Consider the following 27,166-nt stretch of genomic DNA (forward strand, 5'->3'; position numbering starts at 1 on the left):
CTTATGTATCTGTTAGCTGCCTGAATATCTTCTTTAGTGAAATGTGTGTTCATATCCTTTGCCCACTTCTTGATTGGGTTGTTTGTCTTTTTGTGGTTGAGTTTTAACAGAATCATATAGATTTTAGAGATCAGGCGCTGGCCGGAGATGTCATAGCTGAAAATTCTTTCCCAATCTGTAGGTGGTCTTTTTACTCTTTTGGTGAAGTCTTCAGATGAGCATAGGTGTTTGATTTTTAGGAGCTCCCAGTTATCTGGTTTCTCTTCATCGTTTTTGGTAGTTTTGTATTCTGTTTATGCCTTGTATTAGGGCTGCTAACATTGTCCCTATTTTTTCTTCCATAATCTTTATCGTTTTAGACTTTATGTTTAGGTATTTGATCCACTTCGAGTTAGTTTTTGTGCATGGTGTGAGGTATGGGTCCTGTTTGATTTTTTTGCAAATGGATATCCAGTTATGCCAGCACCATTTGTTAAAAAGACTACCTTTTCCCCAATTGACTGACACTGGGCCTTTGTCAAATAGCAGCTGCTCATATGTGGATGCATTTATATCTGGGTTCTCAATTCTGTTCCATTGGTCTATGTGCCTGTTGTTGTACCAGTACCAGGCTGTTTTGACTACTGTGGCTGTATAATAGGTTCTAAAATCAGGTAGAGTGAGGACTCCCACTTTCTTCTTCTTTTTCAGTAATGCTTTACTTATCCGAGGCTTCTTTCCCTTCCATATGAAATTGGTGATTTCTTTCTCCATCACATTAAAAAATGTCATTGGAATTTGGATCGGAAGTGCATTGTATGTATAGATGGCTTTTGGTAGAATAGACATTTTTACTATGTTAAGTCTTCCTATCCATTAGCAAGGTATGTTTTTCCACTTAAGTAGGTCCTTTTTAGTTTCTTGTAGTAGTACTTTGTAGTTTTCTTTATATAGGTCTTTTACATCTTTGGTAAAATTTATTCCTAATTATTTTATCTTCTTGGGGACTACTGTGAATGGTATTGTTTTGGTGATTTCCTCTTCGATGTTCTTTTTGTTGATGTAGAGGAATCTAAGTGATTTTTGTATGTTTATCTTATAACCTGAGACTCTGCCAAACTCTTCTATTAGTTTCAGTAGTTTTCTGGAGGATTCCTTAGGGTTTTCTGTGTATAAGATCATGTCATCTGCAAATAGAGATAATTTTACTTCCTCCTTGCCAATCCGGATGCCCTTTATTTCTTTGCCTACCCTAATTGCTCTGGCTAGGACCTCTAGCACAATGCTGAATAAGAGCGGTGAAAAAGGGCATACTTGTCTGGTTCCCGTTCTCAAGGGAAATGCTTTCAGGCTCTCTCCATTTAGAGTGATGTTGGCTGTTGGCTTTGTATAAAAAAAAAAAATTTTTTTTTTTTTTTTTTGTATAGGTGCCCTTTATTATGTTGAGGAATTTTCCTTCAATTCCTATTTTGCTGAGAGTTTTTATCATAAATGGGTGTTGGACTTTGTCAAATGCCTTTTCTGCATCAATTGATAACATCATGTGGTTTTTGTCTTTTGTTTTATTTATATGGTGGATTACATTAATGGTTTTTCTAATATTAAACCAGCCTTGCATACCTGGTATAATTCCCACTTGGTCGTGGTGGATTATTTTTTTGATATGTTGTTGAATTCTATTGGCTAGAATTTTGTTGAGGATTTTTGCATCTATGTTCATGAGGGATATAGGTCTGTAATTTTCTTTTTTTGTGATGTCTTTACCTGGTTTTGGTATCAGGGATATGGTGGCTTCATAGAATGAGTTATGCAGTATTCCATCATTTTCTATGCTTTGAAATACCTTTAGTAGAAGTAGTGTTAACTCTTCTCTGAAAGTTTGGTAGAACTCTGCAGTAAAGCCATCCGGGCCAGGGCTTTTTTTTGTTGGGAGTTTTTTGATTACTGTTTCAATCTCTTGTTTTGTTATGGGTCTATTTAGTTGTTCTACTTCTGATTGTGGTAGTTTAGGTAGGTAGTGTTTTTCTAGGAATTCATCCATTTCTTCTAGGTTTGCAAATTTGTTAGAGTACAATTTTTTGTAATAATCTGATATGATTCTTTTAATTTCAGTTGGGTCTGTTGTGATGTGGCCCATCTCGTTTCTTATTCGGGTTATTAGTTTCCTTTCCTATATTTCTTTAGTCAGTCTGACCAATGATTTATCAATTTTGTTAATTTTTGCAAAGAACCAGCTTTTGGCTTTGTTAATTCTTTGAATTGTTTTTCTGTTCTCTAATTCATTTAGTTCAGCTCTAGTTTTTATTATTTGTTTTCTTCTGGTGCCTGATGGGTTCTTTTATTGCTCACTTTCTATTTGTTCAAGTTGTATGGACAGTTCTCTGATTTTGGCTCTTTCTTCTTTTTGTATGTGTGCATTTATCGATATAAATTGGCCTCTGAGCACTGCTTTTGCTGTGTCCCAGAGGTATTGATAGGAAGTATTTTCATTCTCGTTGCATTCTATGAATTTCTTTATTCCCTCCTTAATGTCTTCTATAACCCAGTCTTTTTTCAGCAGGGTATTGTTCAGTTTCCAAGTATTTGATTTCTTTTCCCTAATTTTTCTGTTATTGATTTCCGCTTTTATGGCCTTGTGGTCTGAGAAGATCCTTTGTAATATTTCGATGTTTTGGATTCTGCAAAGGTTGGTTTTATGACCTAATATGTGGTCTATTCTAGAGAATGTCCCATGTGCACTAGAAAAAAAAAGTATACTTTACAGCAGTTGGGTGGAGTGTTCTGTATAAGTCATTGAGGTCAAGTTGGTTGATTGTAGCAATTAGGTCTTCCGTGTCTCTATTGAGCTTCTTACTGGATGTCCTGTCCTTCTTCAAAAGTGGTGTGTTGAAGTCTCCTACTATAGTAGTGGAGGTGTCTATCTCACTTTTCAGTTCTGTTAAAGTTTGTTTTATGTATCTTGCAGCCCTGTCATTGGGTGCATAAATATGTAATATGGTTATATCTTCCTGATCAATTGTCCCGTTTATCATTATGTAGTGTCCTTCTTTATCCTTTGTGGTGGATTTAACTTTAAAGTCTGTTTTGTCAGAAATTAATATTGCTACTCCTCTTCTTTATTGCTTATTGTTTGCTTGACATATTTTTTTCCCGTCCTTTGAGTTTTAGTTTGTTTGTGTCTCTAAGTCTAAGGTCTGTCTCTTGTAGGCAGCGTATAGACGGATCATGTTTCTTTATCCAGTCTGAGACTATCTCTTTATTGGTGCGTTTAGTCGATTTATATTCAGTGTAATTGTAGATAAATTTTTTTTATGTGTTTAGTGCTGTCTTTTTGATGCCTTTTTATGTGTGTTGTTGACAATTTCATTTTTCCACGTATTTTTTTGTGCTGAGACATTTTTCTTTGTAAATTGTGTGTTCCTCATTTTCATAGTATTTGACTTTATGTTTACCGAGTCGTTTTATTTTTCTTGGTTTTTATTTTGAGTTATGGAGTTGTTATACCTCTTTGTGGTTACCTTAATATTTACCCCTATTTTTCTAAGTAAAAACCTAACTTGTAATGTCCTATATCGCCTTGTATCCCACTCCATATGGCAGTTCTATGCCACCTGTATTTAGTACCTCTTTTTGATTATTGTAATCTTTTACATATTGACTTCAATGATTCCCTGTTTTGAGCATTTTTTTTTTAATTAATCTTAATTTGTTTTTTTGATTTCCCTATTTGAGTTGATATCAGGATGCTCTGTTCTGTGACCTTGTGTTGTGCTGGTATCTGATATTATTGGTTTTCTGACCAATTTCCTTTAGTATTTCTTGTAGCTTTGGTTTGGTTTTTGCAAAATCTCTAAGCTTGTGTTTATCTGTAAATGTCTTAATTTCGCCTTCATATTTCAGAGAGAGTTTTGCTGGATATATGATGCTTGGCTGGCAGTTTTTCTCCTTCAGTGCTCTGTATATGTCATCCCATTGCCTTCTTGCCTGCATGGTTTCTGCTGAGTAGTCTGAACTTATTCTTATTGATTCTCCTTTGTAGGAGACCTTTCTTTTATCCCTGGCTGCTTTTAAAATTTTCTCTTTATCTTTGGTTTTGGCAAGTTTGATGATAATAGGTCTTGGTGATTTTCTTTTTGGATCAATCTTAAATGGGGTTCGATGAGCATCTTGGATAGATATCCTTTCGTCTTTCATGATGTCAGGGAAGTTTTCTGCCAACAGATCTTCATCTGTTCTCTCTGTGTTTTCTGTTATCCCTCACTGTTCTGGGACTCCAATCACATGCAAGTTATTCTTCTTGATAGAGTCCCACATGATTCTTAGGGTTTCTTCATTTTTTTTAATTCTTTTATCTGATTTTTTTTCAGTTATATTAGTGTCAATTCCCTGGTCCTCCAGATCTCCCAATCTGCATTCTAATTGCTCGAATCTGCTCCTCTGACTTCCTATTGCATTGTTTAAGTCTGTAATTTTATTGTTAATCTTTTGGATTTCTGAATGCTGTCTCTTTATGGATTCTTGCAACTTATTAATTTTTCCACTATGTTCTTGAATAATCTTTTTGAGTTCTTCAACTGATTTATCAGTGTGTTCCTTGGCTTTTTCTGTAGATTGCCTTATTTCATTTCTGAGGTCATCCCTGATGTCTTAAAGCATTCTGTTAATTACTTCTTTATATTCTGTATCTGGCAATTCCAGGATTGTATGTTCATTTGGGAAAGATTTTGATTCTTTAGTTTGGGGAGTTGTAGAAGCAATCATGGTCTGCTTCTTTATGTGGTTTGATATCTACTGCTGACTCTGAGCCATCACTAAGATATTGTAGTGATTTATTCTATAGTTGCTCACTGAGTCTTATCTTGTTTTCTTTTCTTTCAATATATGTAGATAGGCTACTAGATTGTGCTGTCTTGATTGTTGTAGCCCTTTACTCACTTATGTCCTATTACCAGCTGGTTTGGGCTGTTACCAGATATATAAGCCTGAGTCCATTCACTATTCTTGAGTAGAATCTGATTTTGGGTCATCAAGTGTGTGGTGCAGACTGTCACCTAGCCACCTAGAGAAGTAGTGGTGATAGTTGTGTGCACCAGATTCTAGTAGCAGCAGGGGTTCACAGTCCAGGGGGGGCAGGATGCTGACAGGCTTTCCCCAAGTGTCAATGAGGTAGGTGTGTCTCTATTCTAAAGCACCTTGGTGGGTGGGCTCTGCAACTGTACCTTAGGCCCCCAATGCAAGTACCTCTACAGATTGGTAGGTGTCACCCTCCTTAGTCCCCTAAGGCAGGAGGCTAGATGGTCTGGGGGGAGCTTCAGCCCTCAGTTCCCTGTTGTGGGTCAGTGAGGGCTCTGTTGAATACACAGAGATATCAGACCTGGGAAACTTGTCTTTCCAGTAATCTGCTAAAACAGTTACAGTCAGATCCCTATCAGAAATGCCTTTTCATTATAATAGCCACCTTGTTCCCTGTAGGGATGAAAGCCCAAGACTGTGGATCACATATGCTTGGCTGGAGCTGGTCCTGTGTTTTTAGTCCAATTAAGGAAGGATTTTTGGTCCCTGGGTTTTTTGTAGCTGCTTCTCTCAGGCCAGGAGAATGGGTTTGGAAAAGACCAAAACAAACAAACAGAAAGAAAGAAAAACTGCAGTGCAGGTCACTCTCTGGCTCAGGAAATTCCAATGTTAATGAAGCCGCCTGGGAAGGGGAGGGGAGGGTTCAGATAAATAGGTGAGAGTAGCACCCCGGAATATAGACAAAGCTACTTATCTTGCTTGGGATGACTGTTTTGTCTGAGATTCCCGAGGGGCACGTCGACTGTGTGCACTGGCTGGGTAGAGATTGCCCCCGAGGGTCAGGCCCGCGTCCCGTACTTGCGCTGTCTCAGAAGCCGTGATTAGTTCCTCCGCTCCCAGTCCAAAGCCCAGCGCCAAGGTTCCCCGACTCGGACGTCGCACTCCAGGCTCCAAACACTCCCGGCTCCAAAACCAGTTGCTGCCTCCCAGTGACTTCTCCTCCTGTAAGCCACGTTGCTGCACTGCCTACATGCACTGGCTGGGCTTCCCCCGAGGTAAGTTCAGGGGGCTAGGGTTGTGCCCCATGTTTGTGCCGTCACAGGATGGCGTGCTCAGCCCACCTGCGCCCAGTCCAAAGCCCGGCGCCAAGGTTTCCTGACTGGGACGCTGGCTCCAGGCTCCAGAAACAGTCGCTGCTTTCCCGTGGTTGTTCGTTCTCAGTCTCTGTCACTCAGGTCAACTCTTAGGTCTGTGTTTGATGGTCAGGTTCGTAGATTGTCATGTATGTGATCGATTCACTTGTTTTTTCGAGTCTTTGTTGCAAGAGGGATCCAAGGTAGCTTCTACCTAGTCAGCCATCTTGGCCCCGCCTCTTTGATTTAGGGTATCTTTTTATTCCTTGAACAAAATACATAATTCTTGTAGAGAGGGTAGGAATCGATGTCTGTAGTGAAGGAGGGATAGGAATAAGGCATGACTTTGGATTAGCACAATCCAAAAAACTTTATGTAATGATGGAAATGTCCTATACTGCACTAATACTGTAGCACCTGGACATAAGTAGCTATTGAGTACTTCAGATGGGACTAGTGCAGCTGAGAAACAAGATGTTTTGTTTTGATTTGATTTGATTTGATTTGATTTGATTTGATTTGATTTGACTTTATATTTTATTTTAAATAGCCACATGCAACTACTGGCTACCATGTTGGAGAAAGCAAAGCTCTAGAAGCTTGACTTGAACAACTGGTTGGGTGGTAATGACATTTACTGGAATGGGTCAGAATAAGAGGTGGCAGAGTGGTTAAGAGCTTGGCTGCTAACCAAAAGGCCAGCAATTCAAATCCACCAGCCACTCCTTGGAAATCCTGTGGGGCAGTTCTACTCTGTCCTATAGGGTCACTGTGAGTCAGAATCAACTCATTGGTAATGGGGCTAGGTTTGAGATGCCTAATGGATATCCACATGGAGCTATCAAGTAGCATGCAGAATATATGAATCTGGAGTTCTAGCCAAGGTCAGGGGTATAGCTATTGATTTGAGTGTTACATCATATAGATCATATTTGTGCTCCATAAAACTCAATGAGGTTGCCTGGAAAGAGTGTATAAAGAAATGAGGGACCAAAGACAGAGTCTAACATATGCTAGTAGAATTCTAACACAAGCTAGTCAAATATAATAGAATCCATCAGAAAAGACAGAGAAAGAAAAGTGAACCTCAAGAGATAACTGTTGAAATGCAGCCAGTTAAACAAAGCCAGGGACCTGGCTGTGTAATGCCAACCAGGACCAGGGAAGTTCTCAAGGAAAAGAAAGCCTAGCTTGATGGCCTTCAAGATAGATGCAGGAGAGGGTAGTTTTTGGTAGGGATTTGGGCCTGAGGCTGAGGCTGAAAGTAAAGTATATAAGGTTCATTTTTCGTAGATCATTTTGGTACCATATCACAAGCAAGGAGCAGCTGAAAAACAATTTAGAACCGTCACCATTTCCTTTGAGAAAGACCTAACTATAAATTACTAATAATACTATTAATAATAATAAAATTTATCTTTCCTATCAAAAACTTTGTATTAACTGTTTCAAGAACAAATCTTTTAAAGCTAAAAAAAAGAATTTTTTCTTTTTTTTTTTTTTTAAAGCTACACATCAAAAAATTCTGCATTTGTGCCCTGCTTTAAGGGTTTAAGGTTTCAGTAGGGTCAACTGTACTCCAAGAATTTTATCAGACATAGAAAAGATATGAAACCTTATGAAAAAATATTCAAAAGAAGAGCTAGGAAATGAAAGAAATAAAAAAGAACAAAAAATAGCTTTATCTTTCTCAAACGGAATTTTTTTTTTCTTAGTATTTTATTAAAATTCTCTGTCAAATATTTCAATCTAAGTTTAATCTGGGATTGTTCTGAGATTCAGGATTATGTGGTTTTGTCTGGGCTTGATAGAGTAGAATATTTCACTTTGAGAACTTATATTTCTGCTTCTACCTGTTGCTAGTAAAAATAAATAGGTAGGTGATAGATAGATAAACCAGTTTCAAAGTAAAAGAGGCTGAAGTATGTAAGTATTGTTCTATTATAAGACAGTATAATTTGCACATACACAGAACTTTTTTCTTCCTAGGGTCATAATGAGAATTTCATAGTACATTCAGAAGCCATTGTTTATGTTGATGTCTCTGTAAAGTAAATAATGCAGATTGTGTTTAGAGGACAAATATGTATTATTATCCTTTATTTGTCAATCCGCTGGTTTTCCTTTTTGTGGGAAGTGGCCAATTAGTCATGTCCTTTTCATGCTACATACAGGAATAATTATAGATAGGTAAGTAGTTAGAGGAGCCCTGGAGGTGCAGTGGTTAAGAGCTTGGCTGCTAACCAAAAGGTCAGTAGTTCAAATCCACCAGCCACTCCTTTGAAACCCTATGGGGCAGTTCTACTCTGTCCTGTAGGGCCGCTAGGAGTTTTAATCGACTCAACAGCAATGAGTTTGGTTTGGTTTTTTGGAGAGCTTAGGTAGGTAGACAGATAGACAGATAGATAGAATTTAAATTTCTGCCTATTAAACTTACCAGGCACTGAAAGTGAAAATGTAAAAATGTGGGGATATTCTTATGGTCTATACAACAGTGAACATGAAAAGATCAAACAATAAAACTCCAAAATGCAATAGACAGAGAGTAGGTTTAATTCTATAACGCAGGACATACCTTTCTCTGACTGTGTCTAATAGAGTGGTTTTATAACTCGGATTCAAATTAGAAGCCATTCTCTACCCACAAAATGAATGAAGTGAAAAATTCCTGATTATTCTAAAGCAACAGAAGCAATTGATCAAACACTGCACAGATAGGTCAGAAGGAGCCAATGCACGACAGAAATACAACAGGCTTTTGACCAGATACAGAAATTGAGAGATAAAGAAAAGGACAAAGGTAGAAGAGCCATGCAATAATTATGCAGATATTGCCAGTAAGGAGAAGCAAAACTCCATAAAAAATGTTGATTTAGACCCTGATATTTAAAATAAGAACTCTGAGTGATTGTAGACAAGGAACCTAGCTTTTTTGTGCCGTTAAAATAATGTTATATCAGTGAGCAAGGGCAGGGGTTTGCGGACTATGGCTTAAGGGGACTTCTAAGTCAATTGGCAAAATAAATTCTATTAAGAAAACATTCTGCATCCCACTTTGAAGTGTGGTGTCTGGGGTCTTAAATACTAACAAGTGGCCATCTAAGATGCATCAATTGGTCTCAACTCACCTGGATCAAAGGACAATGAAGAGCACCAAGGTCACACAATAACTATGAGCCTAAGAGACAGAAAGGGCCACATAAACTAGAGACTTACATCATCCTGAGACCAGAAGAACTAGATGGTTCTAGCCCAGCCATGACTGATGACTGCCCTGACAGGGAGCAAAACAGAGAACCCCTGAGGGAGCAGGAGAACAGTGGGATGCAGAACCCAAATTCTCATAAAAAGACCAGACTTAATGGTCTGACTGAGACTAGAAGAATCCCGGCAGTCATGGTCCCCAAACCTTCTGTTGGCCCAGGACAGGAACCATTCCCAAAGACAACTCATCAGACATGGGAGGGACTGGACAATGGGTCGGAGAGAGATGCTGATGAAGAGTGAGCTACTTGTATCAGGTGGACGCTTGAGACTGTGTTGGCATCTCCTGTCTGGAGGGGAGATGGGAGGGTAGAGAGGGTTAGAAACTGGCAAAACGGTCACGAAAGGAGAGACTGGAAGGAGGGAGCGGGCTGATTCATTAGGGGGAGAGTAAATGGGAGTATGTAGTAAGGCGTACATAAGTTTATATGTGAGAGACTGACTTGATTTGTAAACTTTCTCTTAAAGCAAAATAAAAATTATTAAAAAAAAAAAATGTTATAAAAATAGTGTCCAACCAGGCCAGTAGTCTAGTGTAGCAAGAGGCACAAGAAACAGATCCCAAGAACTTGAACACAAGGAGAAGAGAGACAGATTTTATTTGGTCATATCTGGTTAAAAGTATTTCTACTTCCCCCATGATAAAGAATTGGCAATTAATTCTAGAACTCAATGAATATTATTTGAAGTTTGCTTAAAATAATTATATAATAAACTGAATATATTAATATTCTTTTGCATGGCATCATTATAGATAATACTTCAATAATGACTTTGACGAGCCATCTTCAATTCTATGTGGAAAAAGCCTAGAAATAGATAAATGCAGAAGTCTTCTTATTCCTCAAGAGTCAGAGTGTTAGTGTTTCATGTAATCAAAAAAGTCTGCTTCGGTGGTGAATCTTAAAAATAGAGTACAATGGATGTATAAGACCACTATTATAAGATCTTGAGAAATAGTATAAACTGAGAAGAACACATACTTTTGTGGTTACGAGGGGGGGAGGGAGGGAGGGAGGGAGAGGGTTTTTTATTGATTAATTAGTAGATAAGAACTGCTTTAGGTGAAGGGAAAGACAACACTCAATACATGGAAGGTCAGCTCAATTGGACTGGACCAAAAGCAAAGAAGTTTCCGGGATAAAATGAATGCTTCAAAGGTCAGCGGAGCAAGGGCGGGGTTTGGGGACCATGGTTTAAGGGGACTTCTAAGTCAATTGGCAAAATAATTCTATTATGAAAACATTCTGCATCCCACTTTGAAATGTGGCATCTGGGGTCTTAAATGCTAACAAGCGGCCATCTAAGATGCATCAATTGGTCTCAACCCACCTGGAGCAAAGGAGAATGAAGAACACCAAGGTCACACGACAACTAAGAGCCCAAGAGACAGAAAGGGCCACATGAACCAGAGACCTACATCATCCTGAGACCAGAAGAACTAGTTGGTGCCCGGCCACAATCGATGACTGCCCTGGCAGGGAGCACAACAGAGAACCCCTGAGGGAGCAGGAGATCAGTGGGATGCAGACCCCAAATTCTCATAAAAAGACCATACTTAATGGTCTGACTGAGACTAGAGAAATCCCGGCGGCCATGGTCCCCAGACCTTCTGTTGGCACAGGACAGGAACCATCCCCGAAGACAACTCATCAGACATGAAAGGGACTGGACAGTGGGTGGGAGAGAGATGCTGATGAAGAGTGAGGTAATTATATCAGGTGGACACTTGATATTGTGTTGGCATCTCCTGTCTGGAGGGGGGATGGGAGGATAGAGAGAGTGGGAAGCTGGCAAAATTGTCACGAAAGGAGAGACTGGAAGGGCTGACTCATTAGGGGGAGAGCAAGTGGGAGTATGGAGTAAGATGTATGTAAACTTATATGTGATAGACTGACTTGATTTGTAAACGTTCACTTGAAGCTCAATAAAAGTTAATAAAAAAAAAGTATTGAAATAAAAAGAAACAAATGAAGCCATTACTTTGACAAATAGAATAAAATTAATAAATATTCTGCAAAAAAAAAATAGAGTACAATGGATACATAAAAGTAATAAATAGATGAAATACTCCAGATGTTTTATTTTGGCTTAACGTAAAGAAACTATCATTCACCAATTTAACATTGATCAAAGACTGGTTGAAATATTGATCAGTCTTTTTTTTTTTATTGTACTTTAGATGAAGTTTTACAGAGCGAATGTTTCTTAATAAACAATTAATACACATATTGTTTTGTGACATTGGTTGCCAACCTCATGATATGTCAACACTCCCCTTCTTGACCTTGGGTTCCCCATTACTAACCCTTCTGCCTTCTCATCCTTCCCCTGGGCCGGTGTGCCCAAGACCAGTGTTTCTTGCACAAACTCTTATAATGTATTATCTCCACTATCCAGTTCCAGCTTAGAGTCAAAACAGAGCTTAGAGACATTGTAAAGCAATGAGTGTCAACTCTTAGATTTTTATTATTTTTCTAGTCTCTTACCACCTTATGTACATATAGCAAGTCTTTCCAAAGCTTTCAATTTAGTCTTGATTACAACAACTATCTTTTTATACATGTATTTCATCAGTTGTGTTATATTTACTTAAACTTTTGTAATTGCAGTAACAAGTACTAATGACATAAACCTGTAGAGCAAGGCTTCAATTCAATTGATGGGAGTAAATATTTCTTGCCTAACTAGAGGGTACCCCATGAGCATGAACTTTCAGTATGTCAAGGGCAATAGACAATATGTTTTACATGGAAAATCCATTTAATCTTTTAAATAAGAAAAGGTTGATAAAGAAACCTTATGGTACAATGGTGGGTGAATGGGTGGATGGATATATATGTATATACAAACACACACATTCTTACTGACAACATGAATCTGATGTAAATAGATAGGCAAGCAGAAAATATCACTCTTTTAGAAATTGTCAAGTATTTAAAATTTAGAAAATAAAATTCCTCAAAATTCAGATTCAAATTTTTAAATATGTTTTTTGGGAAGAGCAGGAAATATATAGGATCTGTAAGTTCTTATAGATCATAGCTACATTAAAAAAATACAGAAAAGGAAACAAAATATTTACATTCTTTGTAGTAAAATTATTCCTCAGAATTTGTGGGTTTCATCCAGTTGTCCTTTCTTTCCAAGTAAGGTACAAAGAAAAGCATCCATCTGTGGTTGGTTTCGCTCTTTTGAGGTTATTCAGACCAATGTTTATTTGTTTCAAGTAGGGATCATTTCCTCTGCACTGAAGAGAGTACACAGAGCAAGTTCACCCACCTGATAAGTAACTAATTAGAAAAGTTCAGCCCCAGCATTTCACCTACAATTGGTAAGCAGGAGAAAGCCATGGAATACAGGATATTAAGATACGCTAATAAGTTTTTTAGATTCAAATTGCTACTTAGAATAAAAAACGATAGGAGGAAAGCAAACATACAGATAGGTAGATGATAGATAGCTAGAAAACCAAGCAATGATTATCAAGCCTGTCCCAAGTTCAAATAAATGCATATCTAGATTTATTTCCCCCAGAGAAGTGAGAGAAATGGGGTTACTCATTTCTGTCTTTAAAGTGTCTAATTTACAACTGACAAAAAGTGTTTATTTTGGTCTCAAGGTGATAGGCTCTAGAATAAAGGAAATATACACTTAATTCATGGTTAGTATTTGTCATAATTTTGACAGCTTAAATTAATCCAAATTGGAAGAGACCAGACTAACTCTTTCTTGACCATAAGGACATATATGTCCCACCTATATTTTCCACCTCTGGGGTTTAGTGGGAAGCTTTCCCACTTTTAGTGCATGCTGCCACCTGGTGGATGCCTGTATATCTGTGCAAATCAGAAGAAACGGACCTCATAACACCAATCTCAGCACCAGAGCCCACTTGGGACATATGTATCCCACTGATGGTATCAAAATTCATATTACCTCAAAAAAAATTACTTCCATTGATATCAGAATGCTTTCCATTACTGAAAACAGTTGGTTTCAACAAAAAATTCAGAGCAGAAAATAATTCTGTCTAGAAAAAAAAAAGAAAGGGGTAATAAAAACCAAAGTTGGAGTATTTCTAATCCATGTATTTTGGATAGCTTTCACTTCTTTACTTGTATACTTACCCTTCCAACATCTTTGACAGTGCACCTGCCTCAGCAGCACATGTTTTAAAATGAGAATCATATCAAGGAGTCCAGATCAGATCCAACATTGGTGCTGAAAACTCTAATCAAGGTCTACCACCATCCTCAGTCCCATATCAAAGTGTTACATTTCCTATAAACTAGTAGGATTGTAGCTACAAATCCCAGAAGAAGCTCTCACTTTCCCAAAGGACAAATGGCTTTCTGTCATGAAAGAAACCAAATATTAAAAAGCTAGAATGCCTTTTAAGACCAAGGACAAAAGATCGAGGCAAAGAAACCTTTATAAACCTGTCAGCTATAGGCCAGGACTGAGTCCTTCTCTGTCCACTGTGAACTCTCAAACCAATATACTTCTCATGGTTACCAAGCAGGCTACTGTCCCTGGGCTCCTTTATATCTGTGGCCTACTTCTGAACCTTTGCCTGCCCCCTGACTGGGCCTTTTACTCTCTGTCACACATTTGAGTCTCACCTCACTAGCTGGCTATTGTCTTTAGATTTCCACCTTCCATGTGAATGGTTAAGCAGATGTAACCTTAAAAGATTAACTTTTCTTTAAAGCCGCCCACTTATGATATTTGTGTTATAGCAGCACCAGCTAACTGATTAAGGAGAGAATGGGCGTTTGATAAGAACATACTGAAAACAATGAAGAAGAATGAATAGATACTTGCTTTCAAGGCTTTTTTTTTTTTTTTTTCTTAGAATCATTTGTTGATCTCAGGCTATCTCTTTATTCTTTCCTCCATATCTTCTCCATTTGGCTTTTTATTTTTCATTCTAAAGATGTTCATCCTCCCTCTTACAGGTTAGATTTTGGCTTTGACTGTTTTGTCAACATGAAGACACACTTTAACTCTATAATTAAAAATTAAATGTCTTAATATAACATTTTATACCTTAACCAGATCACTATTAATCTCAACTAATAGTTCTTGAGATTCACCAGGCCATATTTTCATCTCAGCCTGTCTTTATAGCTTCAGCTTTGTATTGTACAGCCATATCCTCCTATAGGGTTGCTATAAGTCGGAATCGACTCGATGGCAGTGGGTTTTATCCGCTTTCTAAAATATTCTTCCTGTTCCTATAATAAATCATTTAAGAGATTTATACTTTCTCTGAGTCTTCAAGAGATTTCCTCTTTCTTTTTCCTGTGGCAATTTTCCCTTGGCAATTTTCCCATAGGCCTCACGAGACATCTAGCAAGATCTGATATTTGGCAAAATACAGTGGACAGAGTTAGCCCTTGGACCCATTCGTTATCTGTTTGGAGGTTAGTGGAAACCCGATCTTAAATCTACAGCTGGTGGAATGATGTACATGATTTTTAATCCAATTTTGAGTGTTTATTAGATTTTTTATGTACTGAAGCTCTGCTAGTATGAGACAAACAACCTCCTTATCAGAACTAATAAAGCACTGAAAACCTGTCATGCGGGTCAAATGCTGTTCTATTCTATGAGAACAAAATCATCCCTTTATCCCCATTTTACTTATATTTTTCTGAATTTCTTTCCACAGATCTCATAGTAGTGAATATTCCTCCCAGAGCTGACCATAATATTATCTGTGATTCCCGGAATCTAAATATTAGTGTAAATTCTCATCTCCTTTTCTTTGTCTGTTTTTAGGTATTGCAATAACAATTTGTGTGAGCTTAAGTAAGAGGTTCTTACTAAAAGATGTTTACATCAGGATGCCCATGACTCATAGTCAGACTGGTCTGCAAAATATTTTATCTCTGGAATATTGTTTTAAATTTTTATAGATTAGCACAAAGTACCATGAATTTAAAAGTGTACTGAATCACCAAGTCTCTTAGAGTAAAAATTCACTGAATGTCTACATGCCATTAAGATAATTTACATACACAATTAGACTCAATTTACATTTGTTTACATATGCAATTAATATGTTTGCATGCACAGTTATTCTATCGAGTATGTATCAATAGAAAATTACATAAACATTTTCATATCAAAATATAAGAAATAAAAGTATTCAAATTTAAGTCCAAAATTTGGGAGTGTTGGCTAATCTTTGAAAAACACTCAGCTGTTTTTAAGTAACCCAGACTAACATTCAGTACAATTCAGAGGATCCCTAACTCAATAAATAACTTACAAATCACCTATATGTTGTTTGTTCAATTTACCCTGGCATTGTTTAAAGGATAATCCTGGAGCATTCTGATTTTGAAAGTTGCATTGAGCTTTTTGTTATTCTGACTCTTACCTAAGCAGATGTTCGATTTGGCAGAAATAGTCTGCTATTAATGCCAACTTGGTCACTGTTGCTGTCGGTGTCTACCTCATTCTTTTCAAATCGCGACTGTTATCAGTACTCTGTAATAAGACTCTTGTTGCAGAGGAGTTTTGTTTTCCTTTGGCTGTCAGACACCTCTGCTCAGCAAGAGTCGTATGTGTGGATTTTAAAATTATACATACCTCTCCAAATCACTGACACATTTTCCTAACCACTGAACTAAAATTTCAATTCATAAAAACAATTCCTAGAGGCATAACTTTGGATTCATGGTGACAAGAGAGTGCTTATCAGCTTAACAGCATAAATACATTATGATATAGCATATTTGTAAGAGACCAAAAATTAAAAAAAAGGGAGGGAAGAAATTGGTGAATGGCATGGAAATTGCAAAATGCACCAAATGGTTCTCCTGCATATTGAGGGAAGGAGGGTTAAACATAATGCTGTACTTTACACTAATGAAAATGTCCAGTATATTCCTTTCCCAGAGCAAAATAACATTTTAACGATTTTGTTCATGCCATTTTTGTTAATGTGACATCTAAGGAAGCACCCCTCCTGGAGCCATAAACCGTGTTCAAGGACAAACATCAAAGCACTGCTTCTCCCCTGTTTCTCACTGGTGGCTATACCCGCAGACTGTGTGAGAATGGTCATCAATACTGTAAATTGCATCCTAGCCATTTAGAATTAGGGCTGTAGCCTATCCTCACTGTTTCCTCTCTTGAGAAATAGCAACCATGTGTATACGCAATAAGTATATATTTGCTGAAAATTTTTCAGCACAGTATTCCAGCTCTCAAAATAGGAAAAGACCCTTTTCCTTTAGACTGGAAACTGCTGAATATGTAATTACTCTTACTTAAAATTTAGAGTTCAACTAAATGCCATGCTTTTTAAAATGCTTTTCTGCAGTGAAAAGTAGGGAATTTCAGAATCCATGTAGAGATGGAACAATTTACGTTAATGATGAGATTTAAGGAATAATTCATTAAGCAGTATGTTCCCCATTGCTGTGGAGTTGATTCTGATTCATAGCAACCCTATAGGACAAAGTAGAACTACCCCAGGATCCAAGGAGCAGCTGGTGGATTCAAACTGCCGACCTTTTGGTTAGCAGCCAAGCTCTTAGCCACTGCATTACCAGTGCTCCAAGCAGGGAAGGGAAATGGGAGTGGAGATGTATAAGTCATCACCCTAATATTTTCAACATGGAGACTCAAATAATCTGGGCTGATGATATGAGCCAGAGAGAAAGATTGTGAGCCTAGGGATAAAGTCTTTGAAGGGTATTGTCAACTCAGATTTGTGTGCTTCTCATCTTGGTCAGACATAGCAATGTTGTCCACCAGGGGGCAATAAGTTGACCATTTTGCCAAACCTGTTGCCATAGAATCAATTCTGACTCATAGCAACCCTATAGGACAGAGTAAAACTGCCTCATAGTGTTTCCAAGACTATAAATCTTTATCAAAACAGACTGTCACACTTTTCTTCCATGGAGCAGCTGGTAGGTTCTTCAAACAGCTGGACTTTCAGTCAGCAGCCCAGCACTTTAACCACAGCACCTTACTCAGGACTTTGACATTCCCTAAAACACCCTTGATGGAGCTCTATCCTTTAGCTCTTTTTTACTCATAACTCAGCTTAGATGCTGAGTGTTTCTTAGTATAACTCCTTATGACTTTTGTTCTTTATCTGTGAGCTCTCCTAATGTTCAAAACTTAAGTTAAAAGATATGTATTTGCTGTTGTTGTGTGCCACCGAGTCCATTCCAACTCAGAGCAACATTGTAGGACAGAGCAGAAATGTCCCATAGAGTTTTCTATGCTGTACATCTTTATAAGAGCAGATTTCCTGGTCTTTTCTCCCATGGAGCAGATGGTGGGTCTGAACTTAACTACTGTGCCACCATGGCTCCCTATGTATTTCTCAGTTTGTACAAAGAACTTTACATATGAAAATATTGATTGATTTAATTTTCATAATAACTCTCTGGATATCTTTTTTATCAATCCAAAAAATTCTATAACTTTTTTCTACTCTAAATTCATAGCAAAATTTCTATATATCCTCTGACATCTTACCATAATACTTGGGATTTAGGTAAATGTTTGTTAATTGCATCAATACACTATATATTTTTCTAATTATTACAATGATAAGTACATATTATATAGGGATATCATAATTAAAAAGTATTCAGTGATCAATAACATAATAAGCCAAGATATTACACTCAGAATTTAGAAACTTTTGAATTTAAGATTGTTAATTTGGCTGCTCATATGCAAGTTCGAGCTAAAGCCGAAGAAAAGTAAAATAAGTCAATGAGAGCCAAAATACAGCCTTAAGTGTATCCCACCTGAATTTAGAGATAATTTCAAGAATAGACTTGATGTACTGAACACTAATCACCAAGGACAAGTTGAGGATAACATCAGCGACATCACACATGAAGAAAGCAAAAGGTCATTAAAAAGAAAGAAAAGGCCTTATGGATGTCAGAAGAGACTCTGATACATGATCTTGAACTAGCAAATCTAAAGCAATTAGAAGAAATGGTGAAGTAAAAAAGCTGAACAGATTATGAAAGGCAGCTCCAGAAGACAAAGTAAAGTATTATACAGAAATGTGCAAATGAAGTTAGAAAACCAAAAGGGAAGAACACACTCGGCATTTCACAAGCAGAAAAATCTGAAGAAAAAATTCAAACCTCCAGTTGCAGTTTTGAAGTATTTGAGTCAGAATCGACTCGATGGCACTGGGTATGAACAAAATACTGAATGACACAGGAAGCATCTAACGACGATAGAAGGAATACAAAGGATCACTGTACCACAAAGAATCGGTCGACACTGAACCATTTCAGGAGGTAGCATATGATCAAGAACGAATCATACTGAAGGAAGAAGTCCAAGGTGCACTGAAGGAACTGGCGAAAAACAAGACTCCAGAAATTGACAAAATACCAATTGAGATGCTCAACAAATGGATGCAGCACTGAAGGTGCTCACTTGTCTATGCCAGAAAATTTGGAATACAACTGCCTGGCCAACCAACTGGAAGAGATCCATATTTGTGTCCATGCCAAAGAAAGCTGATTCAACAAAATGCAAATAGAAATTATTGAACAATATCATTAATATCACACACAAGTAAAATTTTGCTGAAGATCATTCAAAAGTGATTGCAGCAGAACATTCACAAGAAATTGCCAGAGACCCAGGCTGGGTTCAGGAGAGAATGTGGAATGAGGGATGTCATTACTGATGTCAGATGGATCTTGGCTGAAAGCAGAGAATACCAGAAAGATGTTTACCTGTGTTTTATTTACAGTGCAATGGCATTTGACTGCATGGATCATAATAAAAGTATGGATTGCATTTCCAAAAATGGGAATTCCAGAACACTTCACTGTGCCAGTGAGGAGCCTGTACATAAACTAAGTGGCAGTCGTTCAAACAGAACAAGTGGATACTGTGTTGTTTAAAGTCAGGAAAGGTGAGTGACAGGGCTGTATCCTTTCACCATACCTATTCAATCTGTATGCTGAGCAAATAATTCAAGAAGCTGGAATATATGAAGAAGAACATGGCATCAGGATTGGAGGAAGACTCATTAACAACCTGCATTATGCAGATGATACAACCTTGCTTGCTGAAAGTGAAGAGGACGAAGCATTTACTGAAGAAGATCAAAGACTATAGCCTTTAATATGCATTACACCTCAATATGAAGAAAACAAAACTCCTCACAACTGGACCAATAAATAACATCATGATAAATGGAGAAAATATTCAAGTTGTCAAGGATTTCATTTTACTTGGATCTATAATCAACACCCATGGAAACAGCAGTCAAGAAATCAAACAACATATTGAACTGGGAAAATCTGTCACAAAAGTCCTCTTTAAAGTGTCAAAAAACAAAAATGTCACTTTGAGGACCGAGGTGTCAAGCCATGGTATTTCCGTTTGCCTCATATGCATGTGAAAGCTGGAAAATGAATAAAGAAGACGGAAGAAGAATCAATGTCTTTCAATTACGGTGCTGATGAAGAATATCGAATATACCACGGATTGCCAGAAGAATTAACGAATCTGTCTTGGAAGAAGTACAGCCAAAATGCTCCATGGAAGACAAATGGAGAAACTTCACCTCACGTACTTTGGACATGTTATCAGGAGAGACCAGTCCCCGGAGAAGGACATCACGCTTGGTAAAGTAGAGGGTCAGGGAAAGAGGGGAAGACACTTAACGAGATGGACTGATACTGTGGCTGCAACAACGTGGTCAAACACAGCAACAATTGTGAGGACAGGGCAGGACCGGGCAGTGTTTTGTTCTGTGTACTTAGGGTCGCTATGAGTTAGAATCGACTTGATGGCACCTAACAACAGCAACAACAAATTTGGTTTGTCTAGATTGGGAGTGACTATAAAATCATTACCTTACAGTTCCCTCATCATTGTTGTATGTGAAATGAGGGGGTGATCTACTCCATTTCCTAAGATTTTCCCTGTCAAAATGGTAAAACTTTGCTGTCACAACTGACACTAATTGGCATCCTTGTTAGCAATCTCAAAAGAAAGGTCAAAACTGGAGGTTCATAGAAACTGAATTGTCCCCTATTATAAATGGTTCCCCTGGGTTGAAGAGCGGAGATGTAGAAACCTTAGAAAAATTTGGCATGTACCTTATTAGAAGGAAGAGACATTCACGTAGATCTGTGAATATCGTTTTTTTGACATCTTGGTAAATTAAAAACAGATGTCTAAACTAATTTTAAAAATCATATAATAATACTGCAATTCTACAATTTCTTACCCAAAGACTTTGAGGCTAGATGTGGATGTATGTAGAATTTCAGGGGAATGTGTGATGGGGGAATACAGTACATATGTCTTATTTTAAAGGAGCCCTTGTGGCCTTCTGGTTAAGCACTCAGCTGCTAACTGAAAGGTCAGTGGTTTTGAACCCACCCGCCACTCCACGGGAGAAGATGTGGCAGTCGGCTTCTGTAAAGATCACAGCCTCGGAAACTCTACGGGGCAGTTCTACCCTGATTTATAGGGTCACTATGAGTTGGAACTGACTCTACAGCAATGAGTGTACCTTCTGTTATATAGCACCACCATTAAGATTAGGGACAATGTTATTTTAATATTTGTAAAGCAATATATATGAATACTCACAGCAATTACAATAAAGACTATAAATATTCTCATGTCAGTTCAGATTGAAATGTGCCACAAAAATTAAAAAAAAAAAATCAAACCTGTTGCCGTCGAGTTGATTCCAACTCATAGCAACCCTATAGGACAGAGTAAAACTGCCCCATAGAATTTCCAAGGAGTGCCTGGTGGATTTGAACTGCCAACCTTTGGGTTAGCAGCCATAGCACTTAGCCACTACATCACCAGGGTTTCCACAAAAACTAAGCTCATGTGAATTTAGGATTTACCACCAAATATGTTACAAAAAATAATTCTGGCATAAGAGATTTTGGAAATTCTGAATTGCAGATATGGTATTTTGCACTTGTACAAGAATTGGGATTGTTTGGCTAGAAGAAAACAAAAGATAGAAATTGATTAAAATATAGACTTACTATTTGTTAATTTCTCTATGGGGCAGTTCTACTCTGTCCTATAGGGTCACTATGAGTCAGAATCGACTCAATGGCAGTGGGTTTTTTGGGTATTTGTTAATTTATATTTTCAAGAAATACTTATCAAGCACATATTACATGCCAAGTACTATGATAGACATTAGAGAAACATTGATAAACAATACACATCTGGTTCTACATTTCCATGGTGTTTTGTGACCAGCTTTCTTCATCTCCAATGAGTTCAAAAAGGAAGTAAACATTTAAAACTGGACTACAAAGAAATTAAATAAAATAAAGAATAATACATCTTGTTTCAAGGGTCATTAAATACAAGAAAAAGCTGTCAAAGAGGTTTATAGAATCTACTCTCCTCTGGAAATCTTACAGTCCAGATGAAAAGCCTGTCTGGGATGATCTGAAGGCAGGAGAATCAATAGTATAGCTTCTTAAAACATTTTATTAAACAAGATTCTATAATTCAATATTAATTTTCGAAGTTCTGATTCTGATGGATTCCTCTGTTTACTTGTTTTTCACAGTCCAGGGAATATGTTTTTGCATTTTCAGAAATAATTACTTTGTGTGTGCACACACACACAAATAGACACACACACACATCTAAACGGTCACAAGTAAATTGATGTAAATTTGGTTAGCTGAGCTGTCTAAAAGTAAAACATGATAAAAATATAAACTAGTACATGAAGAAGTCAATGAAATATACATTAATTTTGATTGCTCTCATTTTTCTAATTAAGAATCTTTGTGACAAAAGGAAATAAAATACTATCATTGTCATTTGAAACATAATACCAAAGGCTTTGCTGTTATTGTTACTATTTTGATGTCCACAACCCTGTGACTTGGGAAGGCAACAATGTAAGTACCTGCACCACTGCTTATTAAACGGAAAAAGACATTTTTCTATTCTGCCACTGCACCTTCCTTTTAAAAACATCATTACCCTCTCGTTAAGCTTTTCAGGGAATCAATGTTGTTGTTGTTAGTTGCCATCGAGTCTGTTCCCACTGATAGCAACCCTGTGTACAACAGAACGAAACACTGCCCGGTCCTGAGCCATTCCCACAATCGTTGTTATGCTTGAGCTCATTGTTGCAGCCACTGTGTCAATCCATCTCATTGAGGGTCTTCCTCTTCTTCTCTGACCCTCTACTCTACCAAGGGTGATGTCCTTCTCCAGATATTTATCCCCCCTGATAACACGTCCCGAGTATGTGAGATGAAGTCTTGCCATCCTCCCTTCGAAGGAGCATTCCGGCTGTACTTCTTCCAAGACAGATAGATGTATTCGTTCTTCTGGCAGTCCATGTATAGTCAATATTCTTTCCCAACACCATGACTCAGAGGCATCCGTTCTTCTTCAGTCTTCCTTATTCATTGTCCATCTTTCACATGCATAAGAGGTGACCGAAAACACCATGGCTCCGGTCAGGCGAATTTTAGTCTTCAGAGAGACATCTTTGCTTTTTATCACTTTAACGAGGTCTTTTGCAGTACATTTGCCCAAGGCAATGTGTCGTTTGATTTCTGACTGCTGCTTCCATGGGTGTTGATTGTGGATCCAAGTAAAATGAAATCCTTTACAACTTCAATCTTCTCTCAGTTGATCATGATGTTACTTATCATGTGAGGATTTTTGTTTTATGCTGAAGTATAATCCATACTGAAGGCTAGTCTTTGATCTACGTCAGTAAGGGCTTCATGTACTCTTCACTTTCAGCAAGCAAGATTGTGTCACCTGCATATCGCAGGTTGTTAACGAGTCTTCTTCCAGTCCTGATGCCCTGTTCTTCTTCATATAGTTCAGCTTCTTGGATTATCTGCCATTAATTAAGTATTGGTATATGTAATAGTGGTTCTAATTTTTCCTAAAATTATTTTCTCCCTTAAATTCAGTGATGATCATTTTCTGTAGTCATGGAAACACAATGATTGAACCAAACAAGCCAACTGGGCAGCTGTTTCTTCACATATATACCCTATTGCAAAATGTTTATATATACCTACATATAATAGGGAGCCCTGGTGGTGAAGTGGTTAAGAGCTTAGGCTGTTAAGCAAAAGGTCGGCAGTTCAAATCCACCAGCCACTCTTTGGAAACTCTATGGGACAGTTCTACCCCATCCTTTGGAAACGCTGGTGGCACAGTGGTTACATGCTATAGCTACTAACCAAAAGGTCAGAAGTTCGAATCTGCCAGGCACTCCTTGGAAACTCTATGGGGCAGTTCTATTCTGTCCTGTACGGTCACTATGAGTTGGAATCGACTCGATGGCACACAACAACAAATAATAGACAAATAAAAAATTTGATTTTATTTTCTGAGGTTTAATGATGTAGCACCTTGCAAAGGGAGGTAGGATGCAATAAGGCCTTTTTCTGAGTGATACCACCTCAAGATGCTAGGATATGACTTATTCTTATAGGAAAATTATGACTGTACTCAGAGAAAAAACAGATTTTTTTTTTGAATATATCAGGTTCAAGGCCATTCCATAAAAAAATATTTTCCATATAAATGGAAAATTGAAACATTCTTTAGGCCACATTACATCGGCATGAGAGAAATTTGAGGCTGCTTACATTTCCACTGAGGCATATATTCTGAATCCCAGGAAATTAAAACAACAATTCTAAAATTCTGTTAGTCCCTTAATCTAAGCATTTCTCAAGTAGAAAAGGGAAACACAACCAGTAAGATAAAAAGTCTGATGGACCCTTTACAGTAAGTCACAAAAGACAAAAAGGACAGGGAGGCAGTACTCATTCATTAAGAATCCTTTGACCAGTACATGATGAAAGTACACACGTGATTAAAGGAAAATGGTTTGTCTTAGTCATCTAGTGCTGATGTAACAGAAATACTACAAGTGGATGGCTTTAACAGAAAGAAATTTATTGTCTCACAGTCCAGTAGGCTAGAAGTCCAAATTCAGGGTGTCAGCTCCAGGGGAAGGCTTTCTATCTCTGTAGGCTCTGGAGGAATGTCCTTCTCATCAATCTTCCCCTGGACTAGGGGTTTCTCCACGCAGGAATCCCAGATCCAAAGGACATGCTGTGCTCCCAGTGCTTCCTTTTTGGTGGTATGAGGTCCCCACTCTCTGCTTGCTTCCCTTTCTCTACGTGATTCCCTTCTCTTGTAAGATAAAAGGTGGTGCAAGACACACTCCAGGGAAAGTCCCTTTACATTGGATCAGGGATGTGACCTTAGTAAGGGTGTTACAATCCCACCCTAATCCCCTTTAATATAAAATTGTAATCACAAAATGGAGGACAACCGCACAATACTGGAAATCATGGCCTAACCAAGTTGACACATTTTGGGGGTACACAATTCAATCCATGACATAGTTGATGTATTAAATATTGCTCCACAGACCTGTCAAACATCTGTCTTGTTTCATAGAGTGCACATCATTCTTTTTTGTTAACTTGGGTTGCGTGTAATCTTTGCCTTGTTGGACATGTACTAGGTGTTTTCTTGCTGATCAATATTGATACTAGACATGACAGATTCAATTCAAGCCTAGATTCTTCAGTGTTGATAGGTAGATGATGATGATTTCAAAATCCAAGAGTCCACAGGTAGATGATGAACAAGGACCTCTCAAGACAAATATCAAAAATTGCAAGACCAATCTTACTAACCCTGAGTCCCCTAAATTTTTTTCCTGCAAATGCCTTGTATGGGAGAATACAGGGCTGAAAAAAAAGTTGTATTAAAAGACTGTGTAATTTTAATTAAACCAAAGTGTTTCTTGTGAGACAAAACTCACAAAACTATCTATCACTGAGATTAGCTTGAGGAGTTGAACTGCATGACTCTCTTTGGCTCCATTCTGAAGAAAGATAAAAGTAAGCAGGAGACTTCTTACTGATTAGTCTTTGTCTTGATTTAAGTTACCCAAAGAATTGCCTCAAAGGGCCATGACTATAAAAATGAGATGGATCCTGGAAGATAAAATAGACTTGCCTTCTCTGAAAGCCAGTCTCATTACATATAATATTGGGACTTTAATAAAACCTACATTATAGAGATATTGTGAAGAGTAAATGAACTAACGCAATGTAGAAAGCTTAGTGCAGTAATCAAGGAAGGATAAGTAAATTTTAACCTTTATCGTTATTTCAAGAATTGCATTGTATGCTGCCTTGCGTACTTGTAATGTATTCTTCTTTAAGTGCCATTTTCCTAACTTATGCTTATGCAATTATAAGAGTAGCACACTATATTAGAAAGATCTCTAGACTGAAGGTAGCTGAAATTCCATCTGGCTCCTGCCTTGCCAAGGACTGACTTTACCTATGATCTGGCACAATTCATTTAATCATTATAGAACACAGTTCCCTTGTCTTTGATATGTGAGATTAGGCTCCAGACCTCTAAGTTGCCTTCTTGACCTCTGGGATCATGTATTTCCCATAATCACAATATGCTATGTTGTTTAGGCAGCCATAACCTAAACAAAAATGAATCCATCCTTATGGCTTTCTGGTTGAGATTTTTAAAAAATACAGTTTTTGTGTTTTCTACAACCATCTGCAATTTTTTAAAATGCTTAGCTATGATCTCTCCATGCAAATATCAAAGTGGCTGTAATAGCACCCACACCAATACCACCCTCATACAGTATTAAATGGGCACTTCAATATTATACAAATTTAATACACACCTCATGATGGATATCTAAACTGAATATGTGGCCAATTCTTCTTTTTAATTATTCAAGTACCTGTCTTAAACTGGTACATCATTATATCTTCTATCTGACGAGAATAGATGAGCATATCTACAATTTTTGACTCCAATAAACCTTAAATAATCTGGGTATACACTGCTGGTTGCCCAAAAGCCATCTTCCCTTTCTTCATTGCTAAAAAAATCCTGCTTTTTGTATTCAGATATCACTGTCTATGTATTTCAGGAAAGACTGAGTGCCCAAGGGGTGAATCTTGAATAGTCTACCTAATTCTCCTTTCAAGTGATTGGTTTAGGAAAAGGCATTAACCAATTCTGAGAAATGGGGCATAAGACAAAGTCTTCATTATGGCTTCTGGGAAAAATTTCTTTGTTCTTAAAAAAGAGACATAAGGAGAAATGCCATTTTAGTAAGTACAGCTATTATCTTCTCTATGCCTGGAACTACAGGAGCCGTTTTGTGACCAAGAAGTGAGCCAACGTAAAAGGCTACAGAGTGGAAAAATCTGATCCTTTGTGATTTTACTGAGTCATTGAATTTACCAACCCTGGAATTTTACCAACTTTGGACTTCTTGCAATGTGAGGTCTTAAATGTCCTTTTATTGTTTAGGTACTTTTAAGTTAGGTTTTGTGTTATTTACATCTGAAAGCATCCTGCCTGGTACATAATACATTAATCAGAATAGCTAGCTACCTGCTGTAATAAACATCCCAAGATCTCAGTAACCAAACCCAAGAGAAATTTATTTCTTGCTCACCTTGCAGTCAGATTTGGGTCAGCAGGGACATCTAGTTCATGTAATCGTCCATAGCACAGGCTTTTTCTAATGTGGTTCTACCACCTTTAGATGCAGTCAGCAAATAGGGAAAGAGAGATCACGGAGGCCACATATCAATACCTGGATCTCCACTATGTGACTTCACCTATCTAGATGGGAAATGTAGTCAAGTCATATGCCCAGGAGAAAAAGGAAATAGTTTTGGCAAACACAATATTGTCTCTAATATACATAA

General features: G+C 37.7%; 1 pseudogene; it reads left to right on the forward strand.

Moving 5' to 3' along the window:
• Positions 1-27,166, forward strand: part of LOC100654580 (probable ATP-dependent RNA helicase DDX49) — a 72,811-nt pseudogene that overhangs the window by 20,733 nt on the left and 24,912 nt on the right.

This window comes from Loxodonta africana, chromosome 2, assembly GCF_030014295.1.
Source record: "Loxodonta africana isolate mLoxAfr1 chromosome 2, mLoxAfr1.hap2, whole genome shotgun sequence".
Classification (NCBI taxonomy): domain Eukaryota; kingdom Metazoa; phylum Chordata; class Mammalia; order Proboscidea; family Elephantidae; genus Loxodonta; species Loxodonta africana.